Source organism: Passer montanus, unplaced genomic scaffold (genome assembly GCF_014805655.1).
Source record: "Passer montanus isolate IOZ18808 unplaced genomic scaffold, ASM1480565v1 scaffold73, whole genome shotgun sequence".
Classification (NCBI taxonomy): domain Eukaryota; kingdom Metazoa; phylum Chordata; class Aves; order Passeriformes; family Passeridae; genus Passer; species Passer montanus.
The window spans coordinates 3,607,652-3,630,604 of NW_024372481.1; the positions used below are offsets into that span (position 1 = coordinate 3,607,652).

Sequence of the window (22,953 nt, forward strand, 5' to 3'; positions counted from 1 at the left end):
GTCAGGGGTGCTGTGCAATGGTTGGGAGCTGCACATCCTCACACAGCCCAGGTCTCCCCACCACACCCCTGCGGGTGCAGCACCTCTCAGGTAGGCTTAGTTTGTTCCTTTGTTCAATGGGTAACGAGTAAACTGGTGTCCAGCAGCACACAATGAGTTGCTCCTGATCAGATTACCAGAGATCCGTCCCAGCTGGGGCATCCCATCGCACCTGTGTTGTCAGATTAGTGGCGATAAGGAGCCGCTGATAAGCCTTGCACTGAAGGGCTCTCTGGGAACCTCGGGCATTCCTTGATCTTTCTTTACACTTCAGCACTATGCGGAAACCTTTTGTTTTAGGACTGAGAAGAGAAAACAGGTAATTGTACTCCCAGTGGCAGTCCTTTGTCACGCAGGACAGCAATGGAAGCCTGCTGCATACTGAAGCAGGCAAAATACATCTGACTAAAACCAATTAATTACGTAGCCCTGGATAACTTAGATTCTTTTTTTTTTTACTTCTATAAGGAGGGAGAAGCCCCCAGGCTGTACACTAGGCAGAAAGAAACAAGTGTGTTGGGAGGCAGATTGCTATCAGGCTGGCAGCTCCTGGGATGCTCCAGGGATGCGGCTTCACACGGGGCTGCAGCCTGGGTCTGAAACTGCCCCCAGACGCGGCTGTTCCTGCCTGGTTTCCGTGTCAGCCGATCAGAACAGAAAGTTGGAGCCGATATCCCGGCTGTGGCTCCTCTACGAAGGGCTGCCGGCAGCTGCTGTGACAGCCCAGCCCGTGTGCCACCGAGATCACATCGCCCATTCCCGGAAAGACTCCTCACTGCTGCACTAACAGGCACCTGCAAAACGTGAACATCTCAGGCGAGTGCGGGATGGGGGCTCTGGCGAGGGCTGAGCGCCAGGACCCAGCCCAGGTTTTAATCGCTGCCGCGATGCAACCCGCAGCTCCCAGCCCTGCAGCTCGGCACAGGGAGGAACAACTGCCTTGAGCCCGGTAAGCTGACAGCTGAGCTCCCTTTCTGTGAGACTGATGCATTTTTAATGACTAATGGCTAATAATCAATCAATCTCGCCATAAAAAACCTAATAAATAATTAGTTTTCAATTAATAGTTAAGTTATGAATAATTAAGTACTAATTTTATTTGTAGCAAAAGACGCCAGTGTCTTCACTTTCTTAATTTCTGAAACTTCCATGAGGCCTTTCACGTACAGAAGATTCCTCTAAGACAACTAGAACATGCATGAAAAAGAACAGGCTTTTGAAATCTAATCTTCTCATGCTTAAAATAGAGGTAGTGCTGGGCTGTTGACAGTAGGTCTCTGAAGACTTTCAATACACGTTTTATTCTGTGAGACTGGCACCACATAGGAAATTAATTCAGTGACAATATTTTCATTAGATTATAACCCAAGTTCTCAATCTTAGGCACATTTGTATGCTTGTAATACATTCTAATTACTTGTAAAGAATAAGTCTGTGTGCTGGTTGGCTTATTGAATATATTAAATTAATGAATAAATAAATTTGTCTCCATGCTGGGAATGCCTGGAGATGATGTCAAAAGCTTTTTGGCATCAAAGCTTGCTGCAGAAGGAACCAGAAATGCTCTTGGTTGTGGTTTTGATAAACAACGTGATTTGTACTGTAGATGGACTTTTATGTCCCTCACAAGAGTAGTGAGTGAAAAAAGCATCTTTTATCCCCCAAAACAACAGAAATCAACTACGTGAAGAGACTGCTACTATTTTTTTTTTTTTTACCTTGGCTCCTTATTGATTTACTTAAGAATATTGCTCTTGTTGGTTCAGCTCAGCACCTCAAACTGTTTCCCTGGGATGGAGCTCTCAGGAGCCCTCTAGGGCTTTCACATATTTTTAAGTTATGCATGTAGAAAGGAAATAGCATATACATGAATGAAAACAGTCTGCCTATGTTGTCAGTTTTCTGTTTATCTTGTCATATTTCAGTAGTAAAAAAAAAAAGTTCTTTTTAGTATGGAACAAAGTCATCAAAAGTGGGGCTTCTCAAAAGATGGGAAATCCAATATTTTCAAGAGAGCTACTGAGGACAAGCTTCTCTGTTAGTGCAGAACTGTAAGAGGCTCATCCTGCCCCCTACTTCGTGGTTCATCATCTTGTTTACATACTGAATTTTCTTTCCCTGGAGTGATTTTCCTCTCTGGTCCATAAGAGAAGAAAGTGCAGGTTATGGCATGCAAGGAAGCCAACCTGGTACTCTGGAGCCAGTGCTGTTCCCTGTAGCTCCTTCCTCTGGACTGCTTGGGTTTGCAGCTAAATGCTTCTCCCTTCTCAGAACAATTGCATCCCTTGCAAGTGCCACATTTTCTGAGCAACGATCTTCCAAAATCCGAAATGCAGCAGGTTCAGATCTTTTCCTGAGAGCAGGATCCCTTGACATCAGGAGCTGTGTCTCCAGAGGAGCTTAGCAAGGACATGGGGCAGAACACAAGGGATGCTATCTCTTCGTGAAAATGCAAGTGAGATTCAAGAGGTCAAAGGAAATAGATTCCTGGTGCTGGAAGGCTTTTTCAGGCAAGGGGCTCGGTGGTAAGGCTGGAGTGAAGAAAGAAAAATTTCTCTTTCAGCCTGTTGAAATCAGAGTCCATGTAACAAGCCAATGTGGTTTTCAGTGCTGTTCGAGCTGCAGTGCTCTGTCAGAGAAGTGTTCACCCATGTGAAAAGCATAACCCTGTCAGGCTGCCAAGTGAAACCTCGGGTGATCGGCTGCGTAAGCGCTGGTAGCACAGGATGGAGCTGCCTTCGGCTACTTTCAATTACACACCCAATTCTTTTAAGACTTCTGAATATTTGGGAAGGGAGAATATGCAGAACTTGTTTGTTTACATCAGATTGTGCTGTGTTTTCAGGTTCCTTAACTGCTTTTGGAGCATGTGACCGCAGCCTAGCCCTTCCCCTTCCACATACCTGGCAGCTTTGTCAATGCAGCAAAGGAATCCTCCCCAGGAGTAAGCAGTTGTGTCAGACTGATATTGTGCAGGGTTTCATCACTTCAGCCAAGTGGGAACCGGAGCAGAGACAGGCGTTAAGGAGCTGATGCCTCGCAAGGCAAACCGTGGTGCTGGTGCTGCTGCGATGATTCAGGCGGCTGCGGGGCACTGCTGAGCTGGGGCTGGGCAGGGCAGGTGGCAGACTGGCAGACCTCAGCCTTTCATCTCGTGGGTACTGCTGGAAGCATGGCCAGGCTCTGCTGCACTTGGTGCTGGGCAGAGCAGGTGGGAAGTGCACTCAGTTTCTCTCTGCCCTTTTGAGGCAGGTCAGGCACCCAGAGCTGGCAAAGCACGCGGCTGTCCCCGGGCACTGAGTCTCCCCGAAGGCTTGGCAGCCTGGCACCCTGCACACAACACCAGGGAAGCTTGGCAGGAAGCTCTAAGCATTGCATCTTCTTCAGAACTGAAACGTATTTTCGTGGCTTGGGATGCTCTCAGGATCCTGTCTGTGCAAGTAGCTTTTTTCCACAGGTAGATTGCAAGTGAGGCCTTTTGGATGAGGAACTCGCTGAAGTTGACAGCTTAGTTATTTTGAATTTATATACAGCTCTCTGTTCAGCACCAGGGTGGTGCTCAGCTTGCCCTAATTAGCCCAAATTACCGTAGCTACAAAAAGCAGGAATTGATTCTCATGGTATGTTGCTTATCTCTACAGAGAGCTACTGCAAAGACATGCCCCTGAGGGCATCACAGTAAATTTCTGAACCCTAATTCACACGTTCAAACTGTTATTCAAACTTCTACACCAGATCTATCACTGCATTTAGTAATTTTCAGCTTCTAATGAAGAACGCTCTCTCTTTTCTAATCTTCTGAAAACATGAAGCAGCTTTCAGCTGTTAGGAGGAGTACCCTGAGAAGCCAGGCCACCACAAGCTCCCTCTAGGTGAGAGAAATTCACAGCTCAGAGCTGTCCTGGCCCATGACAAACCCACCCAGCCTTGCTAGTCCCTGCTTTGTCCCAGTGCTGCCTTTCCCTACATAATTCTGCTCACCCACTCCCAAAGGAGCCATGCCACGGGGGCAAGGAAGGCAGAGCAGCTCTGCTCACTCTGCTAATGAAGCAGTGCCTCAATTAGCTGTCTGAGGAAAGTGAGTCTTGGAGAACTGGAGCTGGTATCTGCAAGCCTGGAGTATTTGTGTTTCTGTATCAAAAGTAACAATTACACCACAAGAAGAAAAACAAACCTCTACAGAATAAGGCAAGAAACCCAAACAGGTTTAGTCAAAGCTAAGGTAGAATTTTAATAATCATTTTGCTTTGTCAAACTTGATAACACTGGAGAAAAAAGAACTTTTTTATTTTAGTGAAAAATCTAACACACTGGAATGGAAAGCTAACTTTCTGACCACTGGGAAAAAAAAGTCTGAAGTTATTGGTTTTGAACCAAATGCACTTATGAGTGATTAAAGCTTTTATTGATGAAAATACAATGATAACATTACTATTTCAGTACAACTGAAAAGTAAATACAAGGTTTACTTGATGTGGCATTTCTATGCAAATATTATTTTATTTTATATTTCTGAATTAGAATTAAGAATATCGGAATAAGACCTATTTTTTCTCCAAAGTGCTCTTGCAGAACTTCATTATGTTCCAGGTACCTGTTCTGATTTTCCTATAAATATAGGTTGGCATGTTTTATGTTTCTGAGCCCAGAATGGGTGTGGCATGAACAAGATCTTATATATGTGAAAATTCAAAGGTGTTTGTGGCTTTTCTTTCCCAGTGTTGCAGGAGAATCAAATAGTCATTCCTTGCATACTTCAGGCTTCTCATCATTTACCTTTCAGACTTGTTATAGCTGCTAAGAGCATGAAAAATGAAGCACGAAGGAAATCACAAGATTATGCTAAATGATGAGCATCATCCCTGAGGTGGGCAGGTTTCACAGATCTATCCTGTGTGACAGCAGCAGGCTGGGGAGAACCTGATTTTGAATGACACAGAGTGCAGAGCATTGTGAGTCGAGGACACAGGCTGCAATCAACAAGAACCAGTGAGATAAAACAGATGCTCAGTGTACACACTGTCCATGGAGTGTGAAGGAGCTCTCCAGGTGAGGCATGCCTGGACAAGGTGTGCTCCACCTGTAAGCACAATGCTGCTGGCTGGCCACTGCCATGCAGCCCATGGAGAAATGCCCCAGGGGCAGGAAAAGCTGGCACTCCTGGAGCCCAGGCAGCATTAAGGATAGAATCTGCTGTGTCCTGCTGGCAGAAAAATGTCCCACTGTATTTGCCAGAGCCACACGGTGAGAGGGTGCTCCTCACAGACTGGCTTTGACATGGCAAATACCAACACAGCCTCTGCTCTTGGCAGCATTTCAGAGCAGGACTTTCACAGGGATTAACTGTTCCTGAACAATTTCTCCAATATATAAGATACAAATGTTCTTTTCTTCCAATCAGTCATGCAGGTCTTTCTTGTACAAACACTGTGGCCAGTAAAGGGAAAATCCTGCCCTCGAGTTATGCCAAATGCCCTCAGTGCTCCTGTGGCAGTTCCATGGGTGCTGATGGAGAGCAGGGGTGTGTTCCTCAGGGCACAGGGTCTCTCCAGCACTTTGTCCCTGCACACCTGCTCTCAGGAAGAAAACCTGTACCTGAGATCTTGTCCTTCTCTAAGGAACCAGCAGCCAGAACTCAACAAGTCCCAATTCAAACCCATGTTGGTGGTGCTCCGTCAGAAACCAACGGATGTTTCCTGTCTCTGTTAAAAATACTCATATTGTCGCCTGTGGTGGCAAGTAAAGGACATGGCAACTCCTAGACCCCCAGTCTGCTCTGGAACAGGGGTTCACAGGCATCATAATTTCTACTGTGGCAGTGTTTGAGTTTTTTGTCATTAACAACACCTTGATTTTGCATCAGAACTTGGTCCTCTGGCTTGTGTTTCTCAGACTGTACATAAATATCACATTTGCACCAGTTCTATCAGAGATTTTTATGAATAGCTGCCATCGTAAACTGATAAACATCTCTAAATTTTTCTTTTATTTTGATTTCATGTTGATGTGGCTATCAAAGCTCTACCACATCAAAGCAAATGTTCATCAAAGTCCATAGGATTTCTAATGTAATCACCATCCAAAACCTGAAAGAAACATTATGGGAAGGATTAGTTTGGTTTCAGACAACTGAATTAGGCAACTGAATTAAACAAAATTCCCATTGATATTCAGTAGCATTTTGGCAGATAAGTCCTAGAAGCCCTCTGGAAATCCTGGACCAGGCCAGTGGGTGATGCACCATTTCAGCACTGTGCTCAGTAATTTTATCCTCAAACAATTTTAGTTAGGGGCACTCCCAACATCTATCTCACAAATTACTGGTGGAGTCACATCCCCTGCAGCACTGCTAGGATATTGTATCATGCATCTTTTTTAGCTTATGACTGGAAAAGATAAGATCTGAAAAGAATTTGGAGGTGAGGTAGGTGATGAAATTCTGGTGCTGTGTTTGAATACATCAGGCAGGAATTGTTTTGAGTCCTGAATATGTATTTGATTTCCACAGGCTTCCAGGTGAGCATCTTTTGCAGAGAGAGTACAAGCACTGATATGCAGATAGAACACAATAACTATCAATAATCCAATGACACCTGAAAAATCAGGGAATACATTATTCCATAATAGCAGATGAACTAAGAGCCATTCATTTCTCTAACATTAGATGCCTGTGTTGTCTCAAGCCTGGTTCATATGCATAGGTAAATATGAGTTAAATCATCTCTTTCAGGACGCTTATCAGCCTCTGCTGCTCTTTGCACTGAAGGTGTAATAACAGTCATAACAGCAGGGACAAGGGCATGGACACCACTGCAGTTTTGACCTTTCTCCAGCTCCTTGGTGGTGATCTGGCAAGGGCATACTTTTATTTAATCCACACCACTGGGCATTGTTCCTTTGGTGTTTAGTGCAGGTGTGAACACAGGCAGTTGCTTAGATGAATATACAGAATAAATGCAGTTTAGTCATCACGTATGATAAACTGTGGGAAAAGCAGCGAGCTGCTGCGACACTCCTGGTGGCAGTAGCTTTATGGAAATGAGGACACAAGGCAGTGATTTTCTGTAAGGCCCACTAGGTAAATTCTGGGAAGCAGGTAACCAGGTTAGGTCCTAATGAGACAAGCACAGATTGCACAGGTTGTGCTACGTCTTGCTGAGGCACAAGTGGGTAGTAGCAAATGGACATGCTGGGATCTGCTTGCTGGCTCCCAAGCTGGGAGAAAGGTAACCACAAAAACACAGAGAGTGGAAAAAATTATTCCATGCTTTTAGGGCACCTACATCAAACACATCGGGGAAGCAAAGTTCCAACACAGGAAAACAGAGAGCAGCACTACTTTCTGATCACTATTTTCTGATGGCTCGTCTGCTTGCAGGTTAGTCAGACCTGCCTGTTCACTCCTGCATGGAGAGCAATCTGCCAGAGGAGCTGCCAAATTATCCTGACATCTTACAGTAGGCAGCCTGTTACCTGAACATGAAACAGGCTTTGCTTTGTGGAGAGGATCCCCTCTGTAGAAGCCTTGCAGCGAGGCAGCACAGCTCCTGTGACAGCCTCTGCTACACCAGCCCTGTGCTGAGGTGGGGTGTGAGGCTCACAGCTGAAATGTGCCTTTCTCATCCCTTTTATGTCACAATGCATCTGTATTTCTAGGCAGGAGCACTTTCCCTTCTTCCATTTTACCTTACAATGAAGCAAAGCAAACAAAGAGGTAGCAAGCCCCTGAACATCAAGGGGGAGAATACACACATATTCTGGGGCTGTCCGGGTTATAGACCCGCGCTGGTGTGACACAGCAGACGCAGCTTCCCCATTGTCCTGGTGACCCCAGCTGAGCTGGCAGGAATGGCCCTGGGCGGGGGAGAGAAGGATCAGCTGTGGGCCTGATCCCAGCTGCACCAACCAGCTTTGTGACAGGCAATAAAGGGCCAAAGAAAAGACTTTTGTCCTTGATTGCGAGAGCGACGAAGCTCCTCTCATTGGCAGGGATGACAATTAACCGCAGAGGACTCGTCCATTGTCTGGCACTGAGATCTCCCAGCAGTTGTCCACTCCACCATGCTCAAATAACGGGCGGCACCTTGGGTTTGTCAATGCCTCAGTCAGCTTTGTGTGCCTGTGCCAGACTGTCAGCCTGGAGGAGCCACTTGGCTGTGGCAGAGATCTCACTGAGATGTGGCTGTGGTAGAGAAAATGTATGAAAAACATTGCCAGGCCAGGCTGAAGAGTGAAGTGAGGTCTCCTTCCAGTGAACCTGGAATAAACAAACAGTGCTGGGCTGACAAGCATTTCATGAGAGCTCCATCACCCCATGTATAAAATCCTTTCTGAGAGGACATGCCAAGTAGGCTCCTTATGCTGAGACCTCTAGCTTGGAGTGAGTGTTATGGAAGAACTCTTGACCCCTGGAAAAGGGCATAACATGAGAGCAAAAAACAACACTGCGGCAGCCCTCCGTGCACTTTCCTGTAGGAGCAAGAACTTCCCACCGGCTCAGCTGGGAAAGAATGAATCCCATTCAGGGAGGGAAGCTTGGACTGTTGAGGCTGCCACCAGACACCTCTTCCTGATGCTAATCCTATTCTTCTGCTGTGGATCAAGTAATTCTTGTGTGAGTATTTTTCATGGGCTAAAGAAAAAAGATATTTAACCACAACAAACCTGCTGCCAGAACATGTCAATCTTAGCTTCTGGGGTCTAAATTATAAGCACCAGCTACCAATTTCTGGCTGTCATTTTTACTGCAGAGGTACCTCACACATTGACATGGATCTCCTGGCAGTGCTGGTGCTTTGCCATCCTCCTGAAAGCAAGTATGTCCTGAAAGCAAGCAGTCCTCCAAGACACGAGAGAAATTTTATCAGGCTTAGTGCTAGAAGGCACTGGCAGCTATGTTTTAAATAATCTCTTGCAATACTTGTTTGGGAGTGCAGGAAAATTCTCCTTGCAGAGAAATACCTTGACTAATTTGAAGAGTAGAGAAGCACTCAGAGGATTTAAACCTTGCTTGGTCACCAGGCTGCCCCTGCTCCAAGCACTTAAAAACCCTCCTCCACATTCAGGCAACTCAGTCGTTCTAGCAGAGGCTGGAGGGGGTAGGGTCCTCACAGCATCCTGGTGAAACAGTGCAGAAAGTCAAGAGGAGTGCCCCATATCCTTATGAAGCAAAGTTCTGAAATACGTTTTCAAAAACCTTGTTGCAACACTTTCAGCAAACCAAATGGTTTATGTTTTGTTATTAATTTTTCCTAAATGAATGCTAGCAAAAACTGTCTGAGCCACGAAGCTGATCTTCCACCGTGGTAGACAAGGGCCCTAAATGTGAATTTATTGCCCTTTTATTGCCCTGATACCAACCCCTAGTTTCCCACACCCTGCCAGGGAGTCCCCATGCTCAGCCCCAGAAAACAACAGGAGATTTGGCATCCTCTGAGGAGCTGGACCTTGACCAGCCCACCAGCTCCCACCCAGGGCTGCCCAAAGGAGAAGGACATGTTTCAGCAACTCCCCCCAAGGGCAGGGAATCTGAGCAGCTTCAGCCCCCTGCAGAGCCCCAGTGACCCTCACCTGATGAGTTACATGTCTGAAGGTAGAGCAAATTGTCAGACTGACCCAGCCACTGCTGTGGTTCATTCTCAGCACGGTGCTCTGGCTGTGAGGATCTGCCTGCATGCCTACCACCCTTTAAGTCCTTCAGTATATAGTTAGTGCTGGTGATGACAATTGGCAACTGTATAATTTTGCACCAGGCTGTCATCTTCTCCCACAAATATTTGTAAATATTTCCTTACCTGCCAAGGCATCTTCATTTTGCCACCATTATCTGGCACAAAATCAGCAGAGGAATTGATACCTCCATGTACACTTGTGACTTCTTCTGAGTCCAGTTATAAGGTGCACTTGAAAATCCAAGAAATGAAGTGGCTTCCTATAGATTCCTTGGCTAAAGTCCATCTTCTGTTCCCATAGCTCTTCACTCTTCATTGCTGAGCTGGTGTAAGACTCATGTAGAAACTGCTGCTGTGCACCTGGGTGTGTGAGGTTCCTTTCTCCAGCTGCCCTTCAGCAAGCCCGGGAAATGCTGGTCAGCAAAACTGGCATATAAAGTTGATATTCACATAATGAAAGAGAGAAAGGAAAGATTAACTCTATTTTGTTTCTAGCCATGATAGATATTTAGTAATCATATGCTACTTGCTTAGCACTGCATTAAATTTTGTTATTGCCCTTTTCATGGCACTTTTCAGGACATAGCTGGAACCTGGAGGCCAGAACAATATCAAGAAGGACAGATACATTCCCACAGATTGTTTCAGCATGGGAAGATGCTGCTTTGTAATCACAGCTGCTGGAAACACCAAAAGTTGAACTATGGTAGGCAGAACAATGTGGTAGTTAACATGCATAAAGTATAAAGTTTTATAAAGCCTTCAATGTATGTGCCTTGTTGGAATTTACAATAATTTAAGGTGCTTATTATTCCTTCAGGCATGGAACTCATAAATATTACTCAGTGCTATTTGTCATTGGCTTCTCTGTCATGCATAAAGCAAAATTAAATACTTATCTCTATATCGTTAACGTATTAAACATTAGGATTTATGGGATTTGAGATTTTACTTGCTCTGAGAACATTAACTTCCTGATGAAAGATCTAAATGCAAATAGAAGGAATGCCAAAATACCCTGGAACATAATTAAGGATACTGAGGTGCGAAGAAGCCCCAGGCAGAGGAATGTGCAGTTTTCTTATTTCCACTGTCATGGTGGGCTAGTTCTCTTTGTTCTACATTTTTGCACACTGCCCCAGTGTGCCACCTTGTTTCTTTCTCAAGAGGTGAAGAACATATTAGTTCATTCTTATATAGATTAACAGTTAAAGAGTGTTCCTGGTTTAAAACATATCCTTGCGACCTGTACTTTAGAAACAATTCTAAAGTGTCTATACTTTTTTAAAAAATCATTGATCACTCTTTCCATGGGAAACAAAAATTCTCTTGGTAGCTTTAGTTGATATCTTGCTTTTGTTGCTACTCAGGGCTCCTGCAAACAGGAGTTGAAAGGGACAACTTTTAACCAATGTATATTTCTGCTGCAGAAAAGACATACTATCTACATCCTATTTTGTCCACACCATTCAGAATGATCACTACCACACTTTCTGTCCCCTTCACATGATGCCAAACTATGTCCCAGGAGCAACCTTGGTGGCTACTCCAAATAGACAGAGAGAGCTTGCTGGCTCTGTAACATCCTCTATCTCAGCCGAAAGGACCAAGGTATTTTATTCAGAAGATATTTTCTGCTCTACCTTGTTTTAGTAGATTTAAATGTCCTTAGTGATACACTTGACACTTCACTTATGAAACTTTCTCACAGCCCTGCAGGTCTCACTGCCAGCCCAAGCTTTGCCATTATTATCCTGATAGAATGATAGATTCATTCAATTTATGATCCTGAGTAACTCCTCTCCTACTTATGTCTGCTATAACATCTTACCTTTTAAGCCAACCAACTTCTGCCACTTTTTTCATCTCACTATTGGCCTATTTTTTAAAGTATTTTGATTCTTGCAAATATTTGTGACTATTTACATTTAAGTACAAGTAAGTAATTGTATTAATCGCTCTATAAAACCCGCACAAGTTAATGAGTTCAGTCTTCACACTAATAGTTGAAAAATCCAAGCTGACACTCCCCACGGCTAATGAGAAGCAGAGCCCACTGGGGGGGTTCCACTGCCACCGTTCACCCACCGTACTGCTTTGTCTCATGCTGTGTGCTTGGTTCCACTTCTGCTCATCTGCCTTTACTTGTCCATGCTGAAGTCAGAGAGCACCAGGTGTCTTTTACTAACACGTGCTAGGTACTGGAGTTACATCTTGCTGTCTGAGCACCAGCTTCATCCCAATACACCAGTGGGAAAAAGAGGGCAGACACTGTAGCTTGCTCCCCCTCAGGGCAACTGGGAGGGAGGGCTTGCATCATTCATGGCAAGATAAACTCTGTGATAGATTTGCCACATCTGTGCAGAGGATTTGCAAAATTTTATGCTGTCCTCCATGAATGAGCAGCAGCCAGCTACCATCCAGCATCCAGTACTCAGCAGCTGGGGGAGCTTCTCTTTGTCTTGATAAAAGTGCCTTTCACAGGTGGCAGGAACTGATTTGATCAGACTGTCGGAGGAAGCTCAAAAAAGTTTTCTCGTGTATAGATCAAAGTACACTAGCACTGTCTTCAGAGTAGTGATGGTTGTCACACAAATCATCTCCCAGCTTTCTCCAGGTCACTGTTGCATTTGTGACAGTCTCTTTACTCAGATCAGCCTCCAGAGAGCATGGCACCCACAGAACCCCCCAACCTCACCATGCTGCTGCTCTGAGCCTGTGACAGGAGCTTCCTAAGGCTGTGCTGACCTCCCTGTGCTCCACCAAATGCCTCTGGAAACCTCCCTCTAAACTCCAGGGCTTATGCAGATCAATCTATTCACAAGTCAAATTGTGCTCCTGTTCCAGGCTGCTGTAGATGCATGTGGTGAGAATTTGAGGGGACAAGGCACAGGTGACAGCTGACTTCAGCTCTGCTTGACCTCTATTTTATTTTCTAGGTTGAGGTCAAAGAGCTGTATCTTCCCTGGTTGCTTGTACTGTGCACAGATTAAGGACCTTCATTCCTATTAATAATTAAAAGAACAGTGATGTCTTCATATGACCCGAGTAAAAGATTTTTTAAAAAATTAAAGAATCTTGAAAGATTAAAAATTGTTTTTTGTTGGAGATTATAAAATCCAAAATGAATACTAAAATGTCAGCAACGAGATTTCCAGTATACCAGTCTTCTCTTTTAAGGAGGCCTTTCTCATTCCGTGCATTACGGATGTTCAAATGAAAGGTTACACACAGGGTCATCAACAAGGCTCACAATGCCTCCAGCCCTACAATACACTCCACTTCAAAGGGATTGGCTGCATTCCTGAGCCTTGTACCAATAAGCACTAATAACACTGAAAAATGAAAACTGAACCAGATGTCTCCAATAGCATTGATTCTTATTAGCTGTTCACAGCTATTCTTACACCTCTGGGCATAACGAGGCAGAGCCACGTTGGGTGTGTGGCTGCTGAGCCGGTAATGCTGCTGGAATGCTCCCACGCTGCTGGGAGCTGCATTCTTGACAGGCTGTCTCCATTATGATCTTAAGAAAACTTCTTTAAAATGTCATCTAAAAATGCATCAAATATGTAAACTCTTACTCAGGCAGGATAGGATTTGACAGTAACATGTACTTAAAATTAACTGGGAAAAGTGACCAAATGGACAGCAGAAGTGACCCATACATTTATCTGTGCCTTGCTGCTGATCCCAAAGCAGTTGAGGCCACCCAGAATGAGTTTAGGGTAGGTCTGTGGCAAGAGAACAGAAGAATACCAATCAATAGTAAAAAAAAGTATGCTGCTATGCTGTAAATACCCAAAGCAGACAGGTAACAGTCATAAGTTCTTTATAGAATCTGCTCAGTGAATGGAAGTGAAACTGCTTTGGAACAACCCACAAGTGCAATGAGTATCTGTATCCTTGTCCAGAAAACCAGAGCCTAAAACACACATCTCTTTGGGTTTGCAGAACTCATCTGCCTGGTTTTCTAGTACACTCTTGTTCTTGGACATCATCTTTCTGCTTAGGAAGTAGGACAGCCCTGACAGACAGGGAGTCCACAGGGAACAGATTTTAACATCATTTAATTCACATGCCATGAAGATTGCTCCTGCTGCATAAGTAGATAATACTTTTATTCTAAGGGTTGATAGTGCATGAACACCTTTCAGAGTGCACCAGCAACCTGTGTGACAACAGGAAAGGGAGAGCTGGGTAAGGAGAGATGCTGTGAAAGGGGAGATGTTGATGTAAGCAGAGCTCAAACAGCTGATAATCTCTGTGGCCTTTCAGCTGCCAATCCAAAATATTTTCTGCCACTAAAGGCTACCCAGTGAGGTGGATCCAGATGCTTCATCTAGATGAAGTTTAAAATTCAGGAATTTCAATTACATATCTGGTTAATAAGAAAGCAGTAATAAAAGAAGAATTTCTTATCAACAACTGAAAAATCTATCTTCCTTGGTTAATGTAGAAGTTGCTGGTGCAGAAGATCTTTGTTGCTAAAGGGACCCAGTCCCCACAGTACAACTTGAAGACCAAGAGCCCAAGTCCTGCCGTTGCTGCTTCCAAAGCAATGCTCAGATATGGCTTAAATTAGCAAAGGAGAGTGCCATGTTTGCTGAATTGGCCAGGACTTTAGACCTCTTGGCTGAGTAACAAGAACCCCTATAAAAACTTCATCTTGAATTTGATAAAATGGATCCCCTAGTAGTCACTAGCCAGGGAGATGGGGACCATGCCCAGTTAATATGCCACGAGCCTGGTCCCCCACCATGGTCCTGTGCATCCCTCCCTGACACCCCTGCCTAACTGGGCAGCATAAAGTTGTGTGTGTAATTACTTTCTTTGGAGACAGAGCCAAATAATCACCATGCAGGTTCTTTATCAGTTGGCCATTAAGCATTCTCATAATAAATCTAAACAAAAAACACCCCAAAGAACCCATAAAAGCAGACAACACAATTATTACCAAAGAGAAGGAAGGCCAGAGAAGAAGAAAGTTAAAAAGGCTTCCATGGAACAGCTATCCACATTAATAGCACAAGGAAAAGCACAAGATCTTCTGCTTCAAGGAAAATTCATCCACTGCTCTGCTTTCCCACTTCCCACTGCCAACTAATTCCAGAGTTATTGTAAAGGCTATGCAGTGATGAAAAGCACAGTAAAGGAGGAAGAAAGAATGAGTGCACCAAACAAAGGAAGTTTCAGAGAACAGATATTTAATGTGTTCACTTGGATGCACTGATGAATAGCAAGTGGAGAATTATTCAACTAATAAGATGGAGCTCAGGATAGACAGACAAATTTAGGACTTAACCAGAAGAAATGCTGCAATGACTTGTAAAACATGTCTGTTGGATCTTGGCTTCAGCCATCCCCACTTTTGTTCGTAAAATCCATTCCACAAGTTCTGTATTGGGGAATACCCCAAATGAGATTATTTTACACACAACTATATTTAATTTGCGGTGAGGGGGAACACCTTGGCTTGTTTTATGTCAACATGCCTGTTTAATTGGGCTTCTGATTATTTAATGTCACTGCTGAAGAGGTAGTTTTTGTGAAGCACAAAAGAAAATTTAATGAAAATTATTCACAAGACCAACTTCTGACTAGTAAAACCAAGAGCTTAATGTAAGAGCTGAAGTCCCCATCTGCTACTTCTCTGAAAAGAGGAGCCTACATGAAGGATTTATTGTGACATTACAATGCTTGATGTCAAATAATCTAGCCAGAGGAACAATATTGCCCTAAAGAGAGCCATCAGGCCCAGTGTGACATGGGTATTTGAAAGGATTAACTGCACTTAAATCAATATGGGCAATGAAAACAGAAATACCCAATCTCTTGGCCGCTCAATTATTTAAGACTGTCTTTAGTCCCCACAGAATGGAATTAAACGCTTGTTTAAGAGGACTGACAATTAAATCTATTTCTTTAATGTCAAGATAAGAACATGGGATCTGTGACTGCAGTACAGAATGAGGAAGCAGCATCTCCCAGAGAAGAACATGTAAAAAAGAGACATTGGGTGTGACTGGCAAGGGGCTTTCCTGGGGAGGGAAGGCAGCTGCTCCCCACTGGCACAGCCACTGGGTGCTGTACACTGCCTGAGAATCACAGAACCACAGAAGGGATCAGGCTGGCAGGGACCACAGCGGGTCCAACCTCCCTGCTCAGCCAGTGTCATCCTGGAGCACATGGTGCAGGACTGTGTCCAGATGATTCTGGAATGTCTCCAGAGAAGGACACCCCCATAACCTCTCTGGGCTTTGTTCCAGTGTTCAGTCACCCCTCTAGGAGAGAAATTCTTTCTTGTGTTCAGGTGGAACTTCCTGTGCATCAGTTTCTGTCCATTGCCTCTGGTCACTGCTCAGCACCACCAAGAAGAGCCTGAATCTATCTCGGCATCCTCCCTTCAGACACTGACAAGTTCCCCTCTAATTTCTTCTCAAGGCCGAACAGGCCCACTCCCTCAGCCATTCCTCAATAAGAGAGATACTTCTGTCCCTTAACCAAACCTGCCTCCACAGACAGCTCCTTGGCTGGCATTTTCCCTTCCTAGTGCTATGCTTTTGGAGTACAAAATGCAGGCTTTAAAATTCACGGAAGACTAATAACTGAGTGTTATTGCAGCTGACAGTACAAATGTAAGATCATTTAATTGAAGTGGACTGACAATTTCCCAGTTATTTGACTTTTGAAAACTTTGTCAGACCTATCCCAATATTGTTTTTAAGACCTTTTAAAAATGTTTTACAGAGCAACCACTCTGACCTTTCCTGCTGATACTATTTCTCCTGAGGTGTTTGTTCATCTCAAATGCAATGAAAAAATTCCTGGTGTGAAAACTTTTAATAAGAAGTTGTATTTTCAGATGATAAAAAGGAGGTAACAGAGCAGGACGTATGCAAAGCATTGAATGTTCAACCATGATATTGCAGATACCCTAGGCTACAGGGAATTATCTGATGCCTGCATGCAATCAGAGTTCTTGGCCTGAAAAGCTGAGAGATGTTCTTAAATTGGGGACAACCCACTGCACCAGGAATCTGAGGAAAAGGACTAGTTCTAGTCACTGTTGTCCATCATGAATTTCAGTTTTTTCAGGACTTCTGTGAAAGGCAGGACAGATCAAAAAGTCTGGTTTTGATTTTTAAGCTACTTCAAAACACAGCAAGTCTCTGCAGAAGTTCTTTTCTGCTTGGTAACCAACATATCACAGTAATTGTCAATGTGCCATAAGGACTTCAGCTTCTGTTGAGCTCCTAGTGATGATAGAAAAGCTCTTCCTAGATATTTTACCCCTTTTATGTGTTTTTATCTCTCCATTAAAATATAATTTGATATTAATTCCTTTTAGCCAGGAAAAAAGGCGCTGTCCAGAAGACCTGATACTTTTCTAAGTACTTTAAAAAAAATTGTGAAAATGTACTGCAGAAAATCATTACTCATAATCTTTGTCTTGACAATTATAAGCATAATAGCTTGAAGGTATTGTTGATTAATGATTTCTGTTTCCTCTGATGTTCTTGTCCTAACTTGTCCACATTTCAGAGTCATAGACTAAGATGTAAAAAAAAAAAAAAAAACCAAAAAAAAAACCACCAAAAAACAAACTAAACCAAAACAATTGTCAATTTGTAATCAGAGACTTGGATTAAAATCAGGAGATTTTATGGCTTATAGCTGATAGCTTTGCATACAATTCTCAATTTCAACACTTGCCATTGATCCAATAGCTGCAATGCTGAGCCTTGCACTCTGCACATGACTGGTTTTGTTGTCACCTCACTAGTTATTTTCATGCCATTATTTTTCTGATCATCACTAAATTATTTATTTCCTCATGTCCTGCATCAGCATTACAGAGTTTTAAAGCCTTTGGATCACTTTGTCCTTCCTGCCCTGTTACTCTTCACACATTCCATGGCAGTCCCACCATGGCTGGGCGCACAACTTTCACCACACATGAAGCCCTCTAAGCTGCAGTTATACTGATGATGGCATCATTATTATCTGCCCTGACATGCTGGCAGTCCTGATATAAGATGATTCACAGTAGGTAAAGATCACAAAGATCTGCAGAACATCAGGTATCAATCAGCTGATGCTGGTCCACACGGTCAGAACAGTCCCCACACATCTGTGGCTGAAGAACTGCTGATGCTCTGACAGCTACAGGTGCATATTTGCCATCACAGCCTGTGCCTGCAGTGACAGGAGGCTTAAGGAGGGTGCAGGGACTGCCCTGCAGAGCTGAGCCCTCTTCCAGAGCCACAGTGAAGACCAGCCACAGTCTTGAGGGAAAGGATGCTCTGCTGTGGGCATCTGCTGTGCACAGGCAAGTTCAGGTGGTTAGGTGAGAGCTGCAGTGTCCCTTTTCCAAGCCCTTGGAAACAGTTAAACAAAGATCATGGTGTCATGGTCTCATGGGCTGTTTTCTGTCAATAAATTTCAAGGTACTTATAGTCATGCTTGGTAAAATTTGCATTTAACTATGTGTTTACTCAGGTTAGAGGCAGAAAAGGCAGATTTGATTTGTTTGTGGGTTTCGGAATTTCAGTATTCAGAACTAAGGTAGAAGTTCAGAGGAGAGGAAGGGTTTTTTTTCCAGCATGGACTTATTCTATGACTTCAAATTTGGAGCATTCATTCCATACTACCTTACTTCTCCAGCACCTAAAGCATTTGAATCTTGAATATTTGTGATATTTCTGGCATAATGTTAGGGCCTGTGGAGCTGAGAATGAGCTAGTTCAGCCAATAATCCTAATGCAGTGAGCAGGCAGAGCACCACTGAGCTGCCCAGTCCCGGGAGGCACAAGCCTCTCCACAGCACCCTGATGTCCGATGCCAGCAGAGTTCTTGGGCACTGGAACAAAAAGGGAACCACTCCCCTGCGTCACAATCTGCCTTCTGCTGACTCGAAGCTGGATTTCAGCCACACTGACACAGGCGCAGAGAGCTCTGTTCTACTTTCCATCCTCTTTGACTCAACGAGAGTCACTGTTGGTGCACATCACAGGTAAACACTGTTCCAAAGTGCTGGCTGCAACCTAGGAAATCCTTGTGCAGAGCTGGATCCAGGCTCCTCCCCTTCCCACTCCTTGACTCAAGGCGTTTTCTAGTTGCCCTGGTAGGAAGACACAAGTCTCAGCAGGAGAGCCTGGGCTAAGTCGAGGAGGAATGGCTGTGGCTGTGTTTTCATCTCTGTCCCAGCTGCTTTGACCCAGTCACCTGTGGCTGCTCCCTGACAGGGCTAGTTCGTGCCTGCCTCTGCCACTCGCTGAGTGGGAGAACTCGTCTCGCTCAGACTGTGCTGTCACTTTTATTCACTTGACAGCAGACTGGTCTGACATGGTTCTTGTCACTCAAGTGGTGTAGAGCACAGATCCCTTTAATCCATCTAACAAGAAGTTCTCTTGTCTTCTCTCAGCGCCAAAACTAATTACAAAGCAAACCACAAGTGTGTGGTTTCATGCAGGAATATAAGGAAAGAAAAGACAGTGTTTGCATGAGGGTGTACAAAAGAGCCAGACATAAAGTCTGCCACATTTTGCCTCCTTTCAGCCCATTTCCTGCACCTGAGAGAAGACAGGGTACAGTTTAAGTCAAGCTCAGTAGTTAGAGCTGGGCTCACCTGTCCTGGTGCCAAGCCCTTGGCTCTCTGTGGCACAGGCTGTAACTCCTGACGCAGGTTCCCTTCCCCAGGCTTTGCTGTGAGCTGCAGCAGACTCTGCCCACTGGTTCTGGGTCCTCCTCATTCACAGAATGTTCAAATCAAGGATCCCCTTCACAGGACCCGAAGTTTTCCACCTATGGGCACATCCGACTGTGATCACCATTCCTGTGGAAAACTGAAGCTGATGCCTTCAGCTCTCTGTGCCAGAGGTCTACTCTTATTTTTGAAGTTTCTATAGAAGAGAGATTCAGTTTTTTCCACATGAGAAAATAAGGATGTTTTCCCCATATTAATTATTCCTGCTGTTCTTTAGCATCATAACAAACCTGGAGCATTACACTTTAATCCACTTCTTTGTCCAGTTGCTGACTGATGGACAAGAAAATAAAATTATTCAAGACAAGAATTCATCCAATGCCTGTGCTTGTTACTTGACTTGGTAGTTGAGATGGTGCAAAATAATTGGAAATACAGTCATGTCTGCTTAGGCAGAAAGACAAAGAATGAGCAAGAGGTAAAATAAGAAATCTAATCTTCCTAATTGTTCTCAGTCCAGGGAACAAAGGGCCAGGAAGGAAGGAGCTGGTGGAACAGTACGTTATTTATTCTCTAATAAAGAAATCTGACTTGGACTGTGTGTTTTGGAAGGAGAGTGCTGGGCAGGTTTGAAATCAACATTTTACTTTGTGACTGTACTGTTAGTATATTATGTGAGCACAACTATAAGTAGATGCACAAGACCACAGGATTTGAATAATGTGTCTGTCCTTTGTAGCTATCTACTGCAGAAAAAATATAATTCCTATCTATGAGATGCAGAAATGGAAAGGAAAGGATGTAAAAGAACAAGCTATAAAATCCAAGGCATAGATCAAAAGTCCATTCCAAAAAGCAGCAAGACCTTTCTGTCCTGCATTGCTCCTGTGTTAAGAATTCAGCTGGCACTGCCCTGGTGCCAGCCGTGCTCCTACAGAGCTCCAGCGACCCATCCCTGTTTGTGGGAAGGAGAGCCCTGTGCCTGGAGGGCTCTCAGGGCTTGAACCTTCCCCCTGCAAACTGCCAACTCACCTGCTTCGAAACTGTGCCCAAGCTCCTCCCAGCACACCCTCTCATCCTATTTATTGTGGGAAACGGTGGGGATGGTTGAATCAGTGGTGAGGTGGGATGCTGTAGCCCTGGGCCTGCCCCAGCTCTGGGATGGAGCTGGCACTGCAGGGGAGAGAATGGCTGATGATTTTTGCACCTTGAATCTCCATGGGCTTGGTGTTCCCATGGGGAATCCCATCTCAGATCTGGGAGACAGCCCAGCCTGGCCAGGCAGTGCTGTTCTTGCAGAATGCCCCTTATTCGGTTCATTTGTCAGGACATAACACAATCAAGAATCCTTCAGAAATCTCACCTGATGTCTCTGCTGCATTAATGTGAACAAAATTGATGGAATCCAAAGTAAGATACCGTTTACTAATAAAAGGCATGGCACATCAGAGCTGGCAGTGACATGGTATTTGTGGGCCTGCTTGGAAGCAGGGGCAGCTCTGAAGGCAGCAGAGAGGCAAAGTGTGTTTGTGCACATAGTGAGAGAGAGAGGAGGGGTGTTCTGGCCTCTTTTACCCGGAAGGAATGGAAAGCACCTGCAGCACATTGTGATGGACCTCTGAGTGTCTGCTGGGGAATGGGCAGGTTCAAACTAATTCTTATTTCTAGAAGCCAATAATTCTGCTTGCTCTGATATGAAACACAGGGAGTGACTTGAAATGTGATCGTGTTTCAAAATACACTTTAGCTGCAATAAAGCAACATTTCTGAAGTAAAGTCTCTCCTGTCTGTCACTATGGCAACCTGTGCAGTGTGGTGCAGCAGAACCTGCACTGGGGCTGCATCCCCTGGCTGTGTCTGAGGGTGATCCCATACGGCAAAGAAGCAAACACTGGTTAAAATCAAAAAGATGTTGAGCAGGACTTTTCAGCAAACTGAGGACTGACAAACAGCTGCCTGTAAAATTACTATTTGGAAATCCTCTCTGACCATATCACTCCCTGAGCCCCTCGCTGCTGTGGCACGGCGGTGATGGTGGCAGCTGGGCTTTGGAGCAAGTCCAAGAATTGCTGCTTGCATACTTGTAAGACCACTAAGAACTTGATAATATTGCATTATTTAATACTAAATAGCAAATTAAGCAAAAAAACTTTTCAAGAGAGAACTTCTCAGATAAAAGGCTTTAGTGGTACTGGAGGCTCAGAAATGAGAAATCACATTCTGCCTTTTTATTCTATTTTTAAGGAAATACAGAATGATTGCATGGTCTAAAGTCAGATGTTAGTAAACATATCTGCTGGCAGCCCAGACTTGTCAGGAAAACAACAGTTTTGTTTCACCACTTCTGACCAAAGCATATTTTCCTTAGAACGTCTGCATTGAAAAGTTTATTCCAGGCTGAGAAAGGGAAAGAAAAAAGGTCCTTTTCAAAAGAGGTGCTTTTTCTTGTGTGGTGTCTGAGGATATTTAGTTTATTGAGATTATTAAGTATTTTTGTTTTGTGTAACAGAAATTAAAATCCTTTAAGAAGTAAATTCAGGTATTTTGCTGGAAACAAACATCCTGACCTGCAAGTTAATGCCAGTTCTGCAGGTGGAGTTCTCAGAGTGATAACATTTCTGGCACACTTACTGAGGCTGCTCTGCTGTTCACCCAGGTCTGCTCCAGAGCCTGCTGAAGCAGACAACAGCCTTTCCCTAAAGCCCCACCAGGTGAGGTCTAGCCCGTATGCAGACAGCCCTAGAAATGGCTCCTAAATTGCCAGCATATCTACTAAAACTTCTATTCCCTCCCCTGGAGCAGAGGCAAAACTGCCCCTCTCAGCATTCTGGAGAGCCCATCTGTGAGCAGAACATTCAGACTTCTTTTTAAAGCACAGAGACACAAAAAATACTGTACAAATATGTTAATAACTCAGTAGATGTGCCATAACTCATAAAAGGAGCAGAAATAAGTCCATGTCTCCCATAAATATGGGAGAAAAACATCCTGTTTGTTTCATTTAAAAAAAATAACTCTTCAGAAGTTAGCAAAGAAACATTAAATATAGAAAATGTATCACGTGTAAGATTAATACCTGCATGTGGTTTTAAGGTGTGGCTACTATGTTTCTAGCTTCGAGGAACTCATGAGCTGCGTGAATGCAAGGCTCTAAGTCTTGGTGGAAACAAAGGGTCAAATCCTCCTCTTGAGTCTTGGATGACCAACCCCAGACCAGCTCTAAGCCTTGTTCCAGCCTTTTCCTACAAGTGAGGTCAAACCTATGAGGTTTTAAACTCAGGAATGCTGTTGCACAGCAAATATTGAAGAATTCTTTACAGCATATTTGGAAATCCCATTTTAAATTTGTGCTGGGAGAACATTAGTGGTAAGGCTGCTTGGAAAGCTGGAACCCATTCTCTGCTCTGAAAACACCGTGCTCTGCGGAGGCAGCCAATTGCGCTGAAGGAGAAGAGACTTGATCAGTTTCGTTTAAAGTTTTCGGGTTGGTCAATTACGTTTGAAAGTTTTAAAAGTAGATAGAAGAAAACAAAA

General features: G+C 44.1%; 1 long non-coding RNA gene across 1 annotated transcript; it reads left to right on the forward strand.

Moving 5' to 3' along the window:
- Positions 1-281: 281 nt before the first annotated feature.
- On the forward strand, positions 282-8,029 carry LOC120512435. The gene is made up of 3 exons (XR_005630007.1): positions 282-358; positions 508-988; positions 4,823-8,029. It is a non-coding gene; the product is annotated as an uncharacterized LOC120512435 (long non-coding RNA).
- The last annotated feature ends 14,924 nt before the right edge of the window (positions 8,030-22,953 follow it).